We start from the raw sequence: 17,105 nt of genomic DNA on the forward strand, positions 1-17,105 counted from the left end.
CCAAACCAGGAACCTTTACAACTGTGGTGTGAAAGCAGGGAGTATTCAGCTGCTGTAGAAACATCTTCTGCATGAAACTGTCTTGCTCTTTAGCTTTTGTTTTCATCTTTTTCCATCCATGGAAGTTAATTGATTACAGTAATTAACAATTAGACCAAATCTATGCAGGCTAACAGAAACTTTGTTCCAGATGGACGCTGCTACGTATTGAGGGATGGTTGATAGTGACTTTTTCCTTTTCAAAGGGAGCCCAATGGTAGATCACGGTTATGGCAGTCTGGGGAGAAGGAAACAAAGCAATCTTTCATCCATGCAAGTGAGATGTCTGGTGACAAATAACTAACACTAACTGGTAAGTGGCACCAAAATAGATGCTTTTTTTTTGTCCATTTGTTACTGTCTTACAAGCTTTCAGCCAATTTATTGAGATCATTTGTAGAGAATTGATTTTTGTATATGGTTTTATTGGATAGGCAAACACCCATTGATGCTTATACATGATGGTCCTATCACACAGTGCTGTATAATCAACAGCCACCCAAAGATTGGATGCCCTGGAAAAAGCAGTAGATGGGGCATGATTTTTATGAAAAATAGTTATGCCAATATAATGTCCCAAACAGACTCACTTATTTCCATATACATGTGCCTTTTTTGTCTTGGATTGTGTCACCTTGGACACTTTTATCACTGAACAAAAGCAACTGTATGCCAATTGAATTAAGTTGCTGTAATTAAGATAACTGTAGTGGTGCAAAAGGGAAAACTTTCTATGCAGCCACGCTGTCACCTGGCCCTGAGGCTGTATCTCCCATCTTTGATGGAGAGGCTGTGGTCTAGAATGCTGGTGAATTTGCCACAGCCCTGGCACTTTAGATGCTCCTGGTTTTATACCCAAATGTCCCTAATCCAGTTCCTACTGTGTCATGTTTAAATTACAAGTTCATTGGCACACACCTTCAGTGAGCTAGCATGCACTCTTCATGTTCCGCTGTCATTTACACTGAGGGATGTCAAAGAAAAAGAGAAAGAAAGGTGGCAAAATATACTCAAAGAGCTTTTTAGATTAACAGTTCAGGGGATATTATAAATCATAGTAGAAGCAAGGTGGGGTTTTTTTGCTTGTTTGTTTACGAAGTTGTCCTAGAAGGTGTGACACAATGGGGGAAATTATGCCCTTAGGAAAGTTAATGGGAAACAGTTCAGCAGTTTCAACACGGGCAGGATTTTTCTGACTGTGTATCGTCCTGTTCCCATCCTTCCTCCTCTGCCTCCTCTCCAGCACACATACAGTAGACAAAGAACAGTGCCTCTGTTATTTCAGCTGTCATTTCAAAGGAAGAAGACTGACTTAATTCCCTATCACCAGGTCACTTAATTGCTTGGCAGTCATAAATGATAACAAATTTTATTGTTCAATTTAATTAGACATCATCTAGAATAAAATAATTTTAATTTTCTCATAACACGATCTGTCTCTTGGATAAAGGATAAAAGCTTATTTCAATGGGAAATCATGGCTTGAGTCACATCTGGAAAAAGTCTAGCACCTCAAGTCACTGAAATAAAACTTCTTTGTGTAGTCAAATGCAAAACCTGTTCCGATTTCTATGAGAACTGAGAGTGATATTAAGTGTTTTTTAGCTATGTTGGTTTTTGGAAGAGGTTAAGCTCCTAGCTAGAGAGTGTAAAGAGGGCCTGGGAAAATTGAAAAATAGATTATGTTAATTGATTGTGGCTAAAGATGAAAGCTGTCTTTAGGATCTACCATTTCTTTAGGATACTGCAGAACCTTACAGCTTCAACAGACACTGTAACCACCATACAGCAAAAAAGTAAGTTCTGCCATTTAAAAAATCATTTCCAGGGGGCGGGGCGGGGGGGGAATATCTGACCTGTTTACAGAAATGGAGCAGATTGAGAGCTTGCCCATACTGTTGTAGAAGGATGCCAACCTCAGCAGCAGTTTGCTTTTTTTCTTAAGATGACACAAACTTCCTGAAGTTCACCATCTAGCAGTTTGGAAGGGGAAGGAATTTTGTAGCACCTGTCTGGCAAAAAATCTGATGGTCATCTGACTCTTCCTGTGGGTATGTGTGTGATGACTAACGGGTCTAAAAGAGACAAGGAGGTGGAGCAGAAAGGCACTGAAAGGGAATGCTTTTTTACTTCAATAAGTTTACAAAATCAGTAATTGCTGGCAGGAGCTCAGAAACTGTATGGCCAGTCAAGAGACGCAGTGATTCTGCACTTTGCCAAAGTAGCATTTTCTCAAAAGCTCTTCTGCAGCAACCAGAATATATTAATTTTTCCACAGGTGGTGGAGCTGATGGGATGGAGTCTACCCAGCTTTCTCTCTTGTTGAAGGCCAGCGTTTTGCCCAATGAATACACTGAAGCAGTATCAGCATAATGCTTTTTAAATTTTTTTTTTTAAATATCCTATTAAACCAGCAAAACTAACCTGATCCAACTCCAGCATAAGGCATGCTTGTTCTGGTATGAAACATCTTCTGGGGGTTAGTGTATGTTGTTTGGAAAGAGGATTAAATTGTACAGATAAGAGCCACTGGAACTGGGGCTGTTATGTCTGCATTAGATACTCTAACTATGGCCCAGTTTCGCAGGTGGACAAGATACTAGACTGAAGGAGCCTGGGACAACCAGGGTGTGGAGCCTTCCTCTTTCCTTTTTCTTCCCATTTTTCCCCTCCTGCTTCCTTTCAGTAACCCATACAGATGTGCCAGGAGGCCGCTCCTCCGCTAGGCATTGCTGGTGCGATAGCTGGAGCTGGCAAAATGCACTGACATCGGCTCCATCTCTCTGTTCCTTTCCCTTCAAAATTGTTACCTTCCAAATTGCAGTCTAAGCTTGCCCATCCTATTACTTGATAAAGCCCTCAGGAAGTTGCTGCATTTGAAAATGCTCTGTTAGACCTGGTTTACTCAAACCCTGTGTATAAGTTGCTAGTATATGTCTAGATCTTCAGTGGGTTCATGCAACTCAAAATAGATCCGCTAAAGTTAGTGGAGCTGCTCCAATTCACCCCAACTGTAGGTCTGATCCATCTTTTCTCATTTGGTTCTTTAACCAGCCCCTTTTTCTTGTTCCAACTTCTTTTCTCATCTACATTTACCACTCTAGTATTTTGAATTTTTATGCAGTCTGGTTTCATTTACTGTTAAAAATGCATCTCCAGTATCAGGCACATCATTTTCTAAGCCTCCATCATGCCAAGTTAGTAAAACATCAGTTTTTCACTTCAGTTCCCAACCCATATGTTTTCAAGTAGCACTAGGGAACCATTTTTTAAAGGACAGACTCCAGAGATGTCTTCTAATATCATCAGCAATGATAATCAAAAGCTGCTTCTGCAGAAGCCTGCGAGATTATCAGTCTCTCAAAAGGAAATTCAGCAGCTTTTCTTGCAGTAACATTTATTCTCCACCCTTCCACCTCAAGCTATCGTTCACCTCAAGGTGGTGACACCCTGGACAACTCTATTTCCATATGCACTTCCTATTTAAGTGTCAGGAGGGACCCCTAATACAGGGTCAGAACCCCTCCTGGCTTTCTAAGGGAAATGTCACTCAAATGCTAATAACAGTTCATCATAGTTCATAGATGATGCAAGTTATGCCTCATTTACAGTTGCAAAACACCTCTGAGGAAGTTTTTTTTTTTCTTTTCAAATTTAGACATAATTTCAGCTAGTCATGACATCAGTGTCAGGACTTAGACTCCTCCACAAAGGAACGCATTGCTAATTTCAAGCTGTTTACAGTTGGACTTGATGATCTTAAAGGTCTTTTCCAACCTAAATGATTCTATGATTCCGTGATTCTATGATTCTGTGATTCTCTGTTTTGGCTAATTCTGGTCAGGCCCAGAGGTAATACAGCCTGTTCCTGTCCTGTGACTGGCAGCGTGCTGGATGTTTATGAATATCCACGTAATGACCATCATTTCTGCAAACCTTCCTGCTAGTAACCTCTTTGACAAGGAGAGTAACATAGAGAACAAAGGGGCTGGGGTGGCCCTGTTAAAAAGTTCGACCAAATACTCTCCAGAATTGCTTTATCATCAGCAATCTCATTATTTTGCACTCATTGCCATTTCTCACTATTTCTTTTCCTACTCTCCTATCCCTCCAAATTTGTCTCGTCAAAATGTTCTACTTCCTTTTCTTCTTCCTCTTCTTCAATTTCTCAGACAATGTCTTCAAGACTTACCGCCCCTCCCATCCTTCCCCGCAGGGTGGAAGCAGTTCATCATCACCTGGGCCATGAGGGTACATCTGGAGCCCAGTAGAGCCTCGCTGACTCCTGGAAAAGGATGACAGGTCCTTTCCTGCAATTCTAGAGATGGTCGTCGCCTGCCTTGGCTTGTGCCTACCTCTTCTCAGGTAAACCCCTGAGCGTAATTTATTGGCAATGGAAAAAATTCAACTCCACTGAGTTTCTGTAGGGTCGAGAATATAAGCCCTTGCTTGGCCATGAGGGCAGCAATATAGTGAAAAGCAACAGCAACCAACCTCTGCAACCCTCCCCGGCCAGCCTTGCTCTCCTTAAACTTTCAGAAGAGTGGTTTGCGGTTGTCTTCAGCACACCCCCCCCAAAAAGCCCGGGTGAAGCGGGGGAGCGGGCTGGGGCCGGGGGCTGCGCAGGGCTGTGACGGGGGGAGAGGCGTGCATGGCACAGAAGTGGCTAAGGCAGGCAGAAGGGATCTGACCGCAGCCCGGACTGCGACAAGAGAAATTGAAATGTAAATTCTGCACCCCGGCAATAAATTTCACAGCAGCCTAACTTTCCTAGGAATGACACCTTGGGCAGAGCCTGTGTGGCCCAGAAAGGAGCGGGTTTTAAATTTTCTAGAATTCCCTAATCCGCTTTATCAGCTGCTTCTCCCTAAACTGCTGCTGCTCACTGAGAGATTTAAAGCTGCAGTGGCTTCTTCAAGGCCTCTTCCTGATTATTATGTTTATTCTCATCCAGTCAAGACAGAGAAACATTAGCATGTGATTTACAGCATGGGACCAGTCACAGACACCAGTACTCAATATTTGAAATTCAAGCAGTACCTACTTGCAGCAAACTGGTCAGGATCAATCTAGAGATAAAAAGGAGGGCCAACCTTTTTAGAAGGCAGTAGAGATTCATCATCGAGGTCTGTCAGTCTTAGCCTGTCAAGCAAGATGCTGTGCATCGTTCCTAGGAACCAATGCATGCAATGGCACCCACACAGTATTAATACATGCCCCTGCGCTGGGTTTAATTCCTTTCTTTTTGTTAGGGTTGGTTTTTTTTTCTTGTAACCATCCGCTTTTCCTCACGTTTCAAGTCTTTGTATATATCCGTCAAGCAGGCAGTGGATTCAGGACAGGTTTTCATGCCAAGGCATTCCTTTACCTAATGAAAACAAGTGCACAGAACATAAGAGAAGTATCTTTAAATTAAAAATAGAGACAAAAAAAACCCTGAAGAAAACCAATATCTGAAGGAAAACATTTTTTTTCCTAGAAAAATGCCTACTGAATGGATGAATCTCTATTTATTTCTTCTAATTTAGGTATGCACTTATAATTATACCCTAATTAAATAAAGGAAAAGGACCATGTGTGGCAGATGAGAAATATATCCATATGTGAAGAGTCAAGAAAATCCAGATAAACTTCTGATGGCATGACACACTCATGCAGAGTCGTCACTTTTCATAACAAATTTTCTCCCAAAGGCCCCCAGTTTGTATTATTAATGACATTTTTCCTAGCCCACATTACCATTTCCACCTGCGGGGAAAGAAGACAAAAACTTTTCTCAAGTTTGAAAGGACAAAGCGGTCTCAGAGCTACAAACATCAAATACTTTTACACAAGCCTTTGAATGGATTTCAGCTGCGGGGTTTTGTAAATGGATAAAGTGAGCAGCACTCCTGGCCTGAGACCCTGTGCCGGGGGGCTCAGAGACAAGGTATAGCCAAGTGGCAAACCTGGGGGGGGACAAAAAGCATGGAAAAGGCATGGAAAAGGCACTTCACTATGGTATGCCACAACAGCAGCCCCACGCAACGGAGCCCCTTCCAGCCTCCGGGACACCAGTCCCATTTCACAGTAGCTTTGGTGAAGTGAGCACATTTGGACCCTGATTCAAGTCATGGGTAATGCTGACTGCTAGGAGCTAATTTAAGCCTATACCGAAGAGTTGTGAGGAGCCGGGCCACTAGAGTAGTTTCAATCTGTTCCTCCAGGTTTCTGCTGGCTGCATGAAGCCTTGGATGCCATATCCTAAACGTCTGCCACTGACTAGCTGTCCCTCTTCTCTGTTTAACACGAATATCCTGTAATTGGAGTGTCAAGCTTCTTGCTGCCACCACTGAGGAGGAGGATACGGAGGAGGAACCAGAAGAAATCCGCCTTTGCCGTAATGAATGCATGCAGTTCAGACCAGATTGGGCTGATCAGATGTTTTATTCCTCCTTTTCATCTCCTTTGTGGAGGCTCAAGCAGTACCAGAACACAGAGATCTCCTTTTAGGGCTTCAAACCCATCAAAGATCCGCTGGGTCCACTGTGCAGGGAGACAGGCAGGGAGGCTTTTTTGATGCATCTCTGTAATCTTTATGCTGCCGGTGCTTTTTGCATCTCTTGTCGGCTGTCGGTGTGGGGGCACCTGGCGGAGCCTTGCCACGGGAGGCAGGGGCCGGGGAGGCAGGCCAGGCTGCCATGCTGCTTTGGTGAGGCAGGGGACCCGCCACTTTACTCGGAGGGGGTGACAAATAGCTGGTTTTACCGAAGTCTCTGGTGCCTAATTGTGCAAGGCGGCACAAGCTTAGATGCAGTGCCCCCGCAACAAGGCACAGAAAGCACAAGCAGGCGTTTGCTGTGATGCTGTCAACTCATTTACAGAGCTGTTTTTAGGGGCCTGGGCAGTAACTGCCACCGGCTGTACTCCATATGGCCTCTGGCATTTCCCTGCTGTTTCATGGCTATAGATGAGATCTGTGGTACCCAAAGGCCCTGGGCTTTTTTGCCCCCCAGCTGCTGCTAGCAACAGTTAGGATCCCTAAAGGAGCAATAAGAGGGCCGTTAGTGCAGAAAAAGTCCTAGTCGCCGCCATCTACGTTAGCTGTCAGAAGAGAGGAGTGCAAGGTCTGTTGGCTGGGTCGGAGCACCACAGTAACTCGTCCGTCCCACTGCCACTGCCCTGGTATCGCTTTGGTGATGCATGTGGCTACGCTGAGCTGAGTTGATACTCCTCTGGCCCGTCTTGGTATCATTGCGCATGGCCACCTGCTGTGTTTGTTTTGTTTGCTTGCCATCCTGATGGATGGAAATCAAAGCTTTCTTTGTCACCTTACTCCATTCACCTTAATCTAAAAAGGTACCTGTAGCTACAGCTGTCTGTGCCTTTGCAAGCCAGCCTTACCGCTCTTCCCACAGCGAATAACATCTACTCACTGACTAGCAACAGGAGATTTTAATATTGTTTTGTCGCCTTCTTTAGAAAGATCTGAAAGTGAATAAATCACACACGTGTCCCACTGCTAAAGCTATCGATCAGATGTGTAAGGATTGAACACTCGCAGAGATGTGGAGAAATCTGCATCTCTTTTCTAGGATCACACTTTCTTTTTTCTTAAATGCAAGATTTACAATTCTTATCTGGGAACGCATTTTAGTACCTAGTATTCCTGAAGTCAAAATTAACACTTGGAATGACCATCAAGTTAATGTTGACTGCTTTCCCACAGTTGTTCTGACCAGGCCTTTAAAAATCTGTTAATATCCTGGAATTTCCTACACCTATTTAAATAAATCTGACTTTTACAAACAAAGAGCAAACTCAAGAATAGACTGTATTTACCTTGGAGAGATATTCCAGATCTAGCTAAAAAAATACAGGAGTCATTTGTAGTCAGAAATACAATTTAAGATCAGAACATTTGATTTTTTTGAATACACAGCTAAATAAGAAGAATTCCCACAGGCTTGAACAAATCATCACTAAATCCACATTTCAACAGAGAACAGGCAAACTGGACCAGATAACTCTTACGCAGTCTGGAGTATTTTACATCTCCTATTAATCTATTAACTTTTTCACAATGTTGCCCAGAAAATGTTAGCATTCGTACATTGGGGTCCAAAAATAGCTTAGGAAAGAGTACTAGATAAAAAAGTACTTCCCTGGAAAGCAAGATTTAAAAAATATATTCCGTAAAAATGATTCTCTATAGATGCTCCAGAACACATTAAGCTAGTGGTGTCTAGGTTAAAAATAAACCATTGAAAGAGAGCTTTTATTTGCAACTCAGAGCAGGACTAGCTGTCTTTTTGCATTTAGCTAGTGCCGGTATGCATAAATTATTTTGTGTATCACTTAATTGCTGAAGGTTTGTACGTAATCACGTTGCAGTTCAAGCCTTTATCCTAGGGTAAGGAATTCCTTATGCACAGGCCTAAGTGAAGATGTCTTTCTGGTTTCTGCAGGAATCTGAATTGAAATAGATGTCACAGGCATTCCTGACCACAGCAAAACTCAGAAAATAGCCATCAATAGCCTTGGCCTTGTACAGCTGACCCTATTTGAACTATGATTACTTCTCCAAAATTCACCCAGATTGTATTGGCAACCAGCATGAAGTATGAGCCCAGTATGCCCGAAAGACTAATAACTTAGCCATGAAGATCGGCTTCACATGCCGTGTTACTCGAGTCTGCCTTGGAGGTAAGAATGAGGAATAATTTCCACAGCGAGACAGAAAACAAATACAGCCCTGAAATGCATGCCAAATTGCCTTTGCATTTAGTTGCCTGCCAACATGCTAGTTATAAGATGGTAACAGCACCAAAAGTTTTTGTGCTGACTTGACTTCTTTGTCCACAGGGAATAATGATGCTACCTAGGTGATGAAAGGCACACGAGTCCTTTCCTGGAATGACAAAGGACTGGAGAGCGCTGTGGTGCCTTCTCACGTTTACCTTGAGCTTTGCTACATGTCTTCACTCATCCTACCTCACGAGCATCCAAACTCTGCCTGTGCCACTGAAGGAGTTGGTCGTATTGAGCCAGCGCTGGGTAACGCTGTCCATACGTGTGATTAAATCTCTGTGCCAGTGGGCAGAGGTTGTACCAACAGCCTTCTCAAGAGATGGTAAAAGCCATAGTAACAAAGTCAGGGCGCATGCATGATAATAATGAGCATTTATTTCCACATCTATTTGCAAGGTTCCATTTACTGAAGTCCAACCACAGCTTCATCCTCCTACAGACGACCCCAGAGGAAATGCAGGCGCTTGCAGAATCTGCTAGGTGAATGGTGAACCCCAGGTAAACACACTGTTCATTCAGAAATATTTCAGGCTGTTTTCAGGAGCTAAGGGAATACTGATTTCTGATCGTGCTTACCTCTTAAAGGGGAGCATGCAATTCTCAGTGGTAACTTTCCATTTCAATGGCTACTGAAAGAAATCTGGTTTTGGAATTGCCTTTCCTTATTTATGTAAAAATCCTTTTATGCCGTTAAGATACTTTGCAAAGAGAAACAAGATCTAGGGGCTTGTCGAGGCACAATTTTCACTACCCAGTAGAGTTAGTCTCATTAAAATGGACCTCGTCTCCTTGCTGCTTCTGCACATACTGTCAGTTTATCACAGATCATCTGACATCTCTAAAAGGGAAAGCATGAGGTGTGCACACAGGCGTAAGCTTCTTAGGAAAGCCCTTCCCAAAAAAAACCCTGCAGGGACACCTCCCTGCCTCCCTCCCCGCAGCCCAAAGCGTGCCTATACAGCCACGAGGGTCTGCGGCTGGCTGGGGCTGCCTGCCTGCCCTCCTGCCCAGACCCCGCGCCAATACAAGGCAGGCCAGTTTGGGGCTTTCAGGCAGTTCTCGGAGGTGGTGGGCCTGAATGTTGGTTTACCCTTGAGTTTTGGGCTGGGAGCTAGGAAACAGCAGAAGCACCTGGATGAAAGAAGACAAAAAAGCCCTCTGAGACCTCCTCCAGGTCAATGAGGAGTGCAAATCCCACGCTCTGCCTGACAAAAGGCAACAACCGGAAAATTACCAGGGGACAGAGGGGACACTGAAAAACCCCCAGGACATGGAGCAGTGTGGCTGCAGGAAGCACAGGGGATGAGGGCGGTCGGGGGGAACCACCATGCCTGCCGAGGAAATAAAATGCCCTTTGCCCCTCACATGGGCTGGGGTGTGACAGCTCCCAGCAAAGAGCTGCTGCTGCCTTTTCTCCTGAAGCCGGAGGGCAAAGCCTCAACAGGAGATGCTGCAGCACTCATGTGGGCCCGGCGAGGGGAGTCCTCGGTTGATGGGCGAGGATGGCTGCGTGCTGCAGGGAGCTGCTGGCCCTCCAAGGTGGCCTCGCTGAGGACCACTCCCTCCATTCCCGAGGACAGAAATGCCCCCAGAGGGAGCTTGCTGTGGGAGACGTAAATTCTCCTGTTGGTTTCTGTGTGACAGCAGTAAATTCTTTTATTGCTCCTTAAGCTGAATTTTCCATGGTCAGTTTTCCTAGGAGACTATTTTTGCATGCATTTCCTTGTCTCCTGGACAAGACCAAGACAAATTTGAAGCCAGCCCATTGCAATAACTCAGCTCCACACAAGCCCGGTTCAGTAGCAGTGGGGGAAACAAACAGTCCGGGGATTGATGGGAAGAGAGATTTAAATGGTGAAGTAGAGTATCTTACACTGGCTGGGGATTCAGTGGGTTTTCAACATAAACTGGCAGAGACTGGAAGGCAGGCAGGGGAAATGGAGGCAATAGCAGGAAAAGAGGCTGTGGGACAAAGCAAGTCCCTTTGTATAGGTATATGTATACATATATATGAACGAATGTTGAATATTTAGATTAAAACCCGCTCTTATCCAATATGTAAAATGCACAAGTGTTTAACCTGAACCCAAGACTTTGCCTCTGACAGTCCCTCTGCTCCCCCAGATATGTTTGTCCCAGGCAGTCCAACTGGAAAAACAAACAAAAAAGAAAACCAAACCCAAATCAGCAACAGCAGTACAGAAACAGAAAAGTTTTCTTATAAAGCGCCAGTCAAGGGCCCTCTAATTGAATGCCCGGGGGTGTGGTGTGTGCTTCCCCTGGGGGATTTGCCTCATCCCCTCGCAGCAGCCTTTGACACTGGGAAAGCAGTTTTCCGGCAGGAGCAGCGTGGCCCTGCCAGCGCTGACCCACGCTCTCCCCATCAGCGGCGCCGCGCGCTGCCTTCACCGACAAAACATCTAAACAGGGAGCTAAGGTGGATCTTAAAGAGAGAAAAATAGCCACGGTCAGAGGAGGAACGCTGAACTAACAAATTCCACACGCAAAACCCCGCGGGGAGGCGTCGATGTTGCTCCGTTTCCCGCACCGTACAGGTGACATTGGTTAACACGTTAAAATGGCTCATGCGTCATTAAAGGAAAATGGGATCGAAATGAATGATGCTGGATGCGGGAGGCAAGCTCTTTAAATTCCCAGCTGTAAACGCCGGGTTTGTGAATAAGCCACTGCCACCAGGTACTTTGGAGGAAAAGCCTAGCTAATAATCGGAGAAAATGGCATGGCACAAAACTCTCCGAGCGCTTGGCCTGGAGGCTGTGTGTCCATTAGAGGAAATCAGAAAGTCAAAACAGACACTGTGTAATTTCTCTGTACTTGCATTAACCATATCCCCAACACTCGCAGTGTGGTTCACTTTAGTATAATAAAGCACTTTATTCCACCCCATCACAGCTAAGTGTCCTCATCAGATGGAGTATCACAGTGGCTAGAATTGACTTTTCCATTAAGGAGATCGTGCATCTTGCTAAGACATTAGTCTATAGCTCCAGCAATGTTTTGATTATTTTTAAGAGGGCATAACTTGCTGATAAACATCCCCCCGTCCCAGCCCCAGAGGAACTTTTAATTTAGTAAAAATCCAAAAATCTTTTCATTGCTACTGTTTGGCGACTACCTTGGTAAAATATTTTGTCTAAATTGCAATCTGTTAATCCAGTTGTTTCACTGCACGGCAAATCGTTCCTTTCTAGGCACCGGAACCGTTTTCCTTGTGATGTTTTGTTGCATTGACTCTTTGGAGCCACTAAAATCAACAGAGCTGGCAAAGTGTGGGGCTCCCCTTTTTTGACCTGGAGCAACTACCTGAAGGTTGAGCAAAGAAAAGTCTGAATAGGACTCTTCCCAGAGGTGCAGCAGGATAGGAAAAGAGGCAATGGATGCAAGTTGGCATGCAGGAAATTCAGATTAGATATTAGCAAAAAATTTTTTCACAAGAAGGGCAGTCAAAACACTGAAGCAGGACCCCACAGAGGCTGTGGTTTCCATCCTCAGCAATATTCAAACCCCATCTGGACAAGGCTCTGCACAACCTGATTTAATTGGCACTGCTTCGCGCAGGGGTTGCCCTACATGACTCCCGAGGTCCCTCCCAGCCTAAATTATTCTGCAATTCTGTGATCAGCACAGAGAACAAGAGAAGTGGGAAGGCAGCGTAGGCAATTTTACAAGCTCTTCATATTCACCATATGCCAGAGCCATCCAAGACCAAGCTGGATCCCCAAACATCCTATACCGATAGCCTCTACCCAACTGCGTACCGATGCCTGGGAGCTGCACCAGCTGCTGGGAGGGCGGCTGGGTAGGAGCATCCCTTCTCCGTGTTTGGAAGCCTGGCAGGGCTGAGGGCTTTTTAAGCATTTGTTGTACACCTGGGCACTGCCACGTGCCCTATGGAGCATCGTATGCGATGTCTTTCCAGGGTGGCGCCAAGGGCTCTTTGGCTGAAAAGTCCCGAGGTTAGTGTCATACAGTCAAATTATGCTCTCAGATTGCTGCGACCGCTCTGAGGTTTGACTGGATTGGTATAGCCGAGACCACAATTAATAATGGAGATTTCTGCAATTCATTTAACTGTTAGAAATTTCTGCTTGCCTTTTAATCCTTGAAGTCATTTTAACTCCTTGCTGACATATTTACATATTCGGGGTTTTTTTAATATATATATCTCTCTATCTGTAAAAGCATTAAGACAATATACAGATGCCTGTTAATGTTATAATACCATTGATAAGCAAGCGCTACTCTGAGGCCACCTTAAGCCCTGCTGAAACTTAAATGCCAGGTTGTTATTGTGGCATGTTTACTCTCACTTCTAGCTGCATTTTACTGTTTGGCTTCCTAAATCTCAGCAGGGAAAGGACAGCTTAGCTCCCTTGAAGACCGTGCTGCTCTGAAATGATGACTGTTGCTGTGGGGGAAGGGGTTGCACTCTGTGCAACATGATTTGTAGGACCCTCTATAAATCATTTACCAGCATGCCTTCACTGCAAGCCACAGGCTTACAATGTGTGGAGCTTTAAGAAATGTAAGCAATAACAACACGCAAAGGACAGACATCTCTAAAACCCTTGCCTGGAAAACCAAAAGTCTTTATTTAAGTTATAAGGACAAGCACTGAAAGCATTTTAATGGGTGAGTGCCTTACTGCGCCACCACCATGTGTTATACAAACAGCTGCTTCGTGGCTTCAGAGGCAGACGGGGAGGGGGGCTTGGCCAGCCCTGCGAGAGCGGTGCGGCTGCGACTCTCGTGTCTCCCTCTTGAAGTCCTTAATAAATCACCCTGCCATGTTCATAAAGTGGAGTTGAGCAGCAAAGCAAAGGCCTGAGCATGCAAACCCTATTGCAAAAAAAGGGGCTTTTAAAAGGGGAGGGCAATACCTTCCATTTCTGTCACAGAGCAACACCCATGCGTGATTGCGGACAACACCAGAGCAACTGCTGGGGACCTAACGTGGAGGCATTACATTTTTCTTACTGCTGGAGGAGCTTCCCGGCATCATTCTTATGCCAAATGGAAGTGCTGATACAGATTTAAAGTGATAATTAATGTCAGTCAGCATTATTATAAATAGAAACCCTGTCTCAAAAAATATTTCTCTTTTTGACAATGGATTTGGTGATACAGCGATCCTCCTTCCATTGTCAGGTGCTTCACTTAATAGCATACAGCACGGTGATTAGAAAATAAGCACTCCACAATATCAGTAAAGATTGCATTAAATGGATGAAGAACTGAGGTATTTTTGAGTGGGATTCAAACGGAGATGTTTCCGCTGCAGGTCAGAACTGACCGAGACATTGAAAACATTTTCCACCCAAGACTCTTCATGAAATCTAAAAGATGTGACAGGTAGCAACAGGTCTGTCACAAGGATGGGGTCAAGACCACCAAATACTCTGATGGAGCCGAGGAGTTCATTTTTTCCCATTTTATTGCCTGAAGGAGACAGGCCTGGGGGATTCATTTTATTATCTTCCATGGACCACAGTCCCTTTCCAGGGCAAATCTGCTGTGGAGCTGGGACAGGAGGCACTAGGTCAGCATCCTATGTTAGGTGCTAGCCATCTCTCTAAAAGTCCCTCAGAAAAACTGTAAATCATGTGGAAGATGGAGCAACATTTGGTAAGATAGCCTCACTCAAACAATTGCATCTACATACAGGCAGGTGTAAAGGCTAGGGATGTGGAGTGGAAGCCACTCCTGGAAATGGGCAGCAGGGTAATCCCACAATAACGGCAAAGGGTTTAAGGTCATAGTGGACAAGCAGCTGAACACAGGTTGCCAGGGCAAAGCCGCACTAAAAAGAGGTAAAATAAACCCTATATACAAAGAGGGGAATGTGAGCAGATTCAGGCACACGCTTTTTAGGTTGTATATAGTCTAGATGAGGCCAGTTCCTGACAACACTCAACTCCAGAGTTCATCTTTTTTAATAAGGGTGTAGCAAAATTGGTGACTGCACAGAAAAAAAAGCCACAGCAAGTGCCACAAAAATGGTTTAAGAGCTGAAGAAAGTGCTTTAGAGTGAGAAATGTAGAGAGCACAATCTGTTTAGCTTATCAAAAAGAAGACCGAAAGGTGGCTTGATTACAATGTACTATTACCTTCATGAAACAGTGGGAACAGTGAAGTTCTTTAATGCGAGAGATAACAAGACCCAGTAGCTGGAAGCTTGAGACAGACAAATCTGAGACGGTAGGAAGGCATTTTTAAGAAGGGTGAAAAGCTCTGAACAAGGTATTGATGGAAGTAATGAATCCCCCACCTCTTAGTGTCTTCTGATCAGCATATACAGCTTCACCAAGCAGAAGTCGTGTTTTTGTCAAACACGTCATTGCCACCTCCCTCATTTTTATGAAGGTCATTCTTTAGAATTTCTGATGGCTGAGACTCTATGTGGCAGTAAAGGGAAGGGAAAAACAGAAGGGCCCAGAAATTATTCCCCAGAATATTTTTAAATACCCAGTAATTATAGCAGATTTTAAATAATTTTGTGCTGCACAATAATTGAAGAAAGTAGTTTGCATAAAACCTCTGATCCGCGTCCTTTAAAAGAAACTCCTGGCTCACGAGCTTCTTTCTTTCTGGTCCTTGCAGAAACATTGGCAGAAACACACCAGCATTTGACAGGTTTTTCCCAGTGCTGCAGCTATTGGCAGCGAAGACTGAGAGATCGGAAATGCCCTAGGAAGGCTGTCAAGAGCTAGCGGGCACCGGGCAGTGACAGCAGACTTGCAAACCCAGAGCAGCCTAGCTACAAGCATGGGTGATAGCTACTCTAATCACCACCCGTACAGACCTTAGCCCAGGTAAGACTCCAGGGAACATTTTCTTCTGCATTTATGCCAGCATTAATGCTACAAATTTTGTTTTCCCTTGTCCAAGATGTCCAAGATACAGAAACTGATCCTGCCCGTGGGATACAGGTTTCTCTTTTCAAGAAATAATATCTAGACATTTATCAAAGGCATCAATAGTCAGTGGATTAAATGGGAGCTGTGGATGCTGGCTCATATTAACTTGCTTCCATTTGAGTGCCTGCTACAGATTTTGAAGTGCCTAAACTAAAGACACTAGAGACTGAAAATGTTGCCTAATTTCCCCTAGCTGTGCTTGATCTCCATGTCCCAGAGGAGTAAAGAGAGAAATAAAAACTAATACTGGTCAGGAACTGCAACATGCCCCTAGTGACAATGCACAGGGTACAAGCAAAGAGAGTAGGGAGCTCTTCCCCCAACCCACTATAACGATGTCCGTATGCAAGATCATGTTTTGCACCATTTTCAGAGATTTTCAGATTATGGAATTTATTCCAGAGATATAGCAGGAGCCACAGAGTGATGGGTGGGAAAAACAGAGGAGAGACAAATTATAATGTAAACAGCTAGGGAAGAAACTGAGAAAAGTGCTGGAGCAGCAAACTAACGCTCAGGGACACCCTGCCTCAGGTTCTGCGATAGGGGATGAACATTTGGGACTGAGGCATTTGAACTTCCTACTCCGATTCCTGCAGCCAGACTGAGTTTGCTGACATGATTAAGGATTGACTGTGCCCATGTGAATTTAAATTGATTTCTCATTGCATCAGGAATCCCTCCCTCCCTCCCTCCCTGCAAGAGGAGGCACAGGAACTGAAGTAACCTTTACAAGTCATGCTGACATGGGAGAAAGAGGCTTATGAGGTAACGAGCAAATATTTTTTAATTAGGTGGTGAACTGAGGATTTCCCCTGTTTTCTGATCCAGATCCTGCCTGGCAGAAGAGAAAGGAGAAGGAGGAGGCAGGATGGGGACAGGCTAGGAGAGCACCACGGCAAATGGGATTTCCACCAAACGGCTTTGGTCCTGCTACGAGCCCTGATCTCCCACGGCTGGGTCTCCTTCTTGCTCTGGTACACACGATTTTTGTTTTCCCCTGTCTCCTGCAATGAGTGTTCCCATACAAATCCCATAGGCACAACTTTGGAGGCCTCCTAGTTTCCAAAGGAGAAGTAAGCCATGTGAACCATGAATTCACTCTGTGGGTGCCAGGGGCTGTTTTCTGGCTGGTTTTCTTTTACTGTTAGCCTCTTTCAACCCTCTAACATCATCGATGCTTTAGTAAAGTGCCTCGAATCTGCAGGCAACATAATTTGCTCAACTATCAGCATTACCCATCAATAATGAAACTAAAAACATAGCTTAATAGACAAGAAGGCTACAGCAGCTGGCAGTGCCGCACAAATCTGGCACTCTTGCTGCTGAGTTTATTAG

General features: G+C 44.5%; 2 long non-coding RNA genes across 2 annotated transcripts; both read left to right on the top strand.

The window, feature by feature from the left end:
• Positions 1-251: 251 nt before the first annotated feature.
• LOC143160095 (uncharacterized) lies at positions 252-8,915 on the top strand. Its single transcript, XR_012995320.1, has 5 exons — positions 252-352; positions 1,780-1,835; positions 4,256-4,404; positions 8,487-8,724; positions 8,884-8,915. It is a non-coding gene; the product is annotated as an uncharacterized LOC143160095 (long non-coding RNA).
• Positions 8,911-16,727, top strand: LOC143160096 (uncharacterized). Its single transcript, XR_012995321.1, has 4 exons — positions 8,911-9,075; positions 9,226-9,327; positions 15,451-15,662; positions 16,599-16,727. It is a non-coding gene; the product is annotated as an uncharacterized LOC143160096 (long non-coding RNA).
• The last annotated feature ends 378 nt before the right edge of the window (positions 16,728-17,105 follow it).

Source organism: Aptenodytes patagonicus, chromosome 4 (assembly GCF_965638725.1).
Source record: "Aptenodytes patagonicus chromosome 4, bAptPat1.pri.cur, whole genome shotgun sequence".
Taxonomy (NCBI): domain Eukaryota; kingdom Metazoa; phylum Chordata; class Aves; order Sphenisciformes; family Spheniscidae; genus Aptenodytes; species Aptenodytes patagonicus.